The sequence below is a fragment of the Echinops telfairi genome, unplaced genomic scaffold, assembly GCF_000313985.2.
Source record: "Echinops telfairi isolate 266 unplaced genomic scaffold, ASM31398v2 ScPeMD7_2;HRSCAF=8, whole genome shotgun sequence".
Taxonomy (NCBI): domain Eukaryota; kingdom Metazoa; phylum Chordata; class Mammalia; order Afrosoricida; family Tenrecidae; genus Echinops; species Echinops telfairi.
This window is the reverse complement of record NW_022103898.1, coordinates 41,545,768-41,550,795: the sequence shown is the minus strand read 5'-3', so window position 1 is coordinate 41,550,795 and position 5,028 is coordinate 41,545,768.

The following is a 5,028-nucleotide window of genomic DNA, read 5'->3' as shown; positions in this document are numbered from 1 at the left end:
ACAGAGAGTCACTGTAACAAAAATAAATGTCAATATCCCACTATTTCTGGTGGTAGCATAAGAGCCAGAAGCAAAGGTGCTGAAGGATGAAGACCAAGCTGCATTAAAAACATCAGCCAAAAACAAGGCTCTAGGAATTGATGGAATACCAATTGAAATGTTTCAATTCTTACTTGTCTATGCCAAGTAAATTTGGAAATTTGGAAGACAGCTACTTGGTGAACTGATTGGAAGAGATCCATATTAATAACTACTCCAATGAAAGGTGACTGAACAGATGCTCAAATTATAGAACAAGAGCGTTGCTATTACATGCCAGTAAAATTTTGCTGCAGATCATCTAACAATAGTTTTAGCAGTACATTGACAGGGACCTGCCTGAGGTGCAGGTCGGAATCATGAGGGTGGGAAACAATTAACATTGTTATTGATGTCAGATGGGTCTTAGCTAAAACAAAGGAATACCACAAAGATGTTTATTTCTGTTTTATTGACTATGCCAAAAGGCATTAGACTATGTGGATCATAACAAACTATGGATAACCTTGAGAAGAATAGGAATTCCACAACACTTTGTTATGCCCATGTAGAATTTGAATGTGGAACCAGAGGCAGTTGTGTGAACAGAACAAGGGGATACTACATGGTTTAATATCAGGAACGGTGTGCATCAGTATTGTATTTTCTCACCATATTATTCGATCTGTAGGCTGAGCAAATCATCAGAGAACCTGGACTATATGAAAAAGAATGTGGCATCAGGATTATTAACCACCTGTGATGTGCAGATGACACAACTTTGCTTGCTGAAAGTGAGGAATTGAAGCACTTGCTGATGAAGATCAAGGATTACAACCTTCAGTATGGATTGCAAATCAATATAAGGAAGACCAAAATAGAACTGCCCATGAGAGAAATATGAGGCTTTCTATTCCTGTAAAAATGTATTGTCTTGAAAACCAACAGAGGACAGTTCTATCCTGTTCTATAGGTTCACTGTGACTTAGAATTGTTTCAATAGCAATGAGTTGGTTTTGGTTTTGTATAATAAATTATATTTATTTCTCCTACCTACCATTATTGACATAATGTATAATAGAAATGAATATTGGCGATTGATGATTAGATAGTGCTTGTAAGCCCGCTGTCTTCAGTCTTTAAAATTGGATCTGTTAGAAGGAACTTTAAGAATTGCCTGCAAGGAAAGGCTTTGAAGCCAAGTTATGTAAGAAAATGTAAGCCCCGCCTAGTGCTTTGAGTGCCCGGACATTTGCATTTGGAAAGGCATGTGGCTACAACAAAGTAGAACCCCAGAACTCAACCGCACCAGTACTCAACATTACCAGATTTTGGTGCAAAACATTGAGAAAAGTTTGCATCAGAGCTCAAACAAAACAGAATCTGACCAGATGCACGTGATTTTTGTAAACAAAAATAAATCATATTCCGGTCACTCGGTGTTAGTTGGTGTTGTTAGTACACATTGTTTAAACCTTTTGCAGCTGTGTTTCAAGTGTTTTGCTATAATTTTCTTAGTTTTTGTGGCTTTTTGTACTGTTTGAGATTGCAAAAACATGGGTCCTAAGAAGTTTTTTTAAAAGAATCATCGTGATAAGGAACTGGTTAACCATGTTATCAATATTATTCATGATAATTTAGTAAACCCTTTTAGAAAACAGTTAAGGAAATGTCAATAGCAGACCACAATGGACAGATTTTTTTTATTTTTTTTTTAGAGAAAGCCAGTCAGGTCCTAGTGAAAAAAGGCAAAGAAGGGAAAACACTCCTGAAAAGCAGCTACCAGTTGGTTTGATGGAAGGAGATTCTCCTTCCAAACAATGACTCTCTCTCCACCCCTCCTCTCCACATCCAGATTCTCATCAGTCTCAAGGTATGGGCCATACTGCAGTTGTTAAAAACGTTTTTAATGTTGCGTTTCTTATTTAAATCATATTATTTGACTCAGAACTTATTTACTTTGAAATTTCTGTGTAATGTTTTGTATAAAAAGGCAAGGTTTAGTCCCAATTCTACCTTACAAATCTGGCTAGACCAGGGGATGTACACTGGTACAGATAGCAACTGGAAACACAGGGAATCCAGGGTGGATGATCTCTTCAGGACCAGTGGTGTGAGTGGTGATACTGGGAGGGTAGAGGGAGGGTGGGTAGAAAAGGGGGAACCAATTACAAGGATCTACATATAACTTCCTCCCTGGGGGAAGGACAACAGAAAAGTGAGTGAAGGGAGACGTTGGACAGTGCAAGATATGACAAAATAATAATTTGTAAATTATCAAGGGTTCATGAGGGAGTGGGGAGCGGGGAGGGAGGGGAAAATGAGGAGCTGATGCCAGGGACTTGGGTGGAGAGCACATGTTTTGAGAATGATGAGGTATTTGAATGTACAAATGTGCTTCACACAATTGATGTATGTATGGATTGTGATAAGAGTTGTATGAGCCCCTAATAGAATGATTTTTAAAAAAAGGCAAGCTTAGGGTAAAAACTTGGTGGTCAAGAACAGATTAATCCACTTTCAGTTATTTCTTATGGGAAAAAAATGATTCAGAACTTGACTGCATTGCATCTCAATGCTCCTTCCAGAATGGATTAGTGTCGCGAGGTCCAAGGTTCTAATGTATGGGAGACTGATGGGGAAAAAAGGGAAACTTTTACTCTTTGAATTTTGAGCTAGTGTTTTTGCAACTAAGCTAGGAAAGTCTGGACCCATTAGAGAAATTTTCTCCTCTAGGACTAAAAGTTAAAGAAAGCCCATAGGCAGCTGAAATGCTTCCTTGGCGACCTCCTGGATCCACTTGTTTAGTGGAGGTGGGGAAAGTGCAGCCATGGAGAGATGGGTGGATATTGTCGCTGATACCCTGGACCTGATTTACAGGGACTAGAGGATAGAGAAGAGCAAGCTGACTAGTCTGAAGTTTTAAGAGTCGTGCAGAGCCTATGGCATGACCTAACCTGCGGGAGCTAGGCTTGTTGAGAATGTGTAAAGGGACCAGTGGTCTGAAGTGGGAGGAGTCATGTAGGGAACTCTCTAGCTTGCTCTCCACCTTTGCTCTAACTTGGAATAAATGGCTAAAACTAAGCCAGAGCAGAGGAAGAGGAAGCTGTTTGATGAATAGCTTGCTCTACGATTTTATTTTGCTTGTGGATGCAGACACACACGGTTCCAATTAGAATGAAGATTCTTCACATCAAAGAACATGCTTGTCTCTTCACAGCACTTGGTTGATGGAAATGGGTAGTACAGAAATTGGTTACACAAACTGCCAGGTGCGGGAGGACAAAGGCATGAAGTGGTTGGTTTACAAACTTTCAGAGATGGGGGAAGATGTTGATGGGATTATAGGATTAAGGTGCAGATATTCATAAAACTGCAATTGTTAGGCATAGAATATTGTGTTGTTCATTTATGGAATATAAAACTTAAATGAGGCTGGTGCATTTTCAGTTGCATGAATATTAGTTGTATCATGTTAAGTTCAAATATGATCTTACTATTATCTTTGTCTTTGGTAGTTGGAGGACTTGGTGTCAACTTCAATTTGTATGGAAAGTGTAAGGGTGGAATCCCACCCAACCATAGCTCACAGCCTGATGATGTCTCCTTGGGGGTGTGGCCTTCTTATAAAGTAGAAAGTGGGACTTCCCCCTTTCTTTCTCTGCCACTTCACCTCTTGCTTGCTTGAACTCTGCCTACCACCAGAGGTGTCCTCATGTGGGGTAACTGACCCTGAGAGCTGTGAACACCCTGCCATGTTTCCAATGATTTTTGATCCACTCAAATCGGCACCTACCGGCCTCTGATCTTCCTGTATCCCACTTCACCTTTCTGTATCTTCAATCTGCCACCTAAGTGAGTCTGAAGACAGCCCCAGCTAGCATTGGACTTGTAGTCTTGAACTGGACTGGGCTGGCACTTTCATATATTTATATATATATATATATATAATGTCACTGTTTTTGTTTCTCTAGACTGGGCTGGCACTAGTTTCTCTAGACAACCCATCCTAACACGAGAAGCTCTCTACTAGTGGCTGAGGAGATCTTCCTGTACTCATTATGCGGTAGCCATATTTCCCTGTCTCCTATCCATTGTTTTAAATGGTGGTTGAATGCACAAGCTTACTCACCATAGACTTTCACATCACATAATTGATGGACAAGCCAAGTAACACATTTTTATCGTGTTAAACGTTCACAGAATGTTTTCAATGAGATAATAATGAGCACTATGTATCAATGGGAAAATTTTGAAGTGACTAAACCATATGCCTTGTGGGCAGTCTATTATAAGAGAGGCTTTAAGAAATTAACCGAGAGGCTCCAAAATCCAAAACCAAACTCACTGCCATGAAGTTGATTCCGAGTCATAGTGACCAGACTGGACATGGTAGAACCCCCCTCCCCTATGGCTTCTAGAAGTTATAACTCTTTACAGAAATAGAAAGCATACTTTACTTCTGTGGTGCCTGGTGGTTTAAAACTGCTGGCCTCGAGGTTAGTACTGCTATGCCACAAGAGACTAGTGTTTGGAAAAGGACATCATACTTGGTAGAAGCAGTTTCTAGCCATCAAGTGTTTGGAAGTTTCTATTGGAAGAAACTAATTAAATAAGTAGAAAGTAACTTGAAAAGAATGTGGAATTCTTCTCACCGATATACACAAGGTTCCCAAATCAAGCAATCAAAACCTAACCTCTCAACTCTAGAAATGCCTCGAGTTACTATAAGATGGAGCACAGCTAAACAAAAGTTAGCTCGATCAAAACCAAATTATCGAAGGTACCCGTGTTCCCTGCTGATCTTCAGAATCTTGAAGCAACATCTATAGAATCCAGGTAGCACAATATCTGGAGGGAAAGCGTTTTCAACTGACAAGTTTATGAAGATGACTAAGGAGTTTATTTTGCATGGATGGAATACAAACACAAACATATGCTTAGATGTATAAATTTCACTGTGCTGATTTGTGTGATGGAAGTTCCTGTGAATTATGTCCTCCCGAAAGC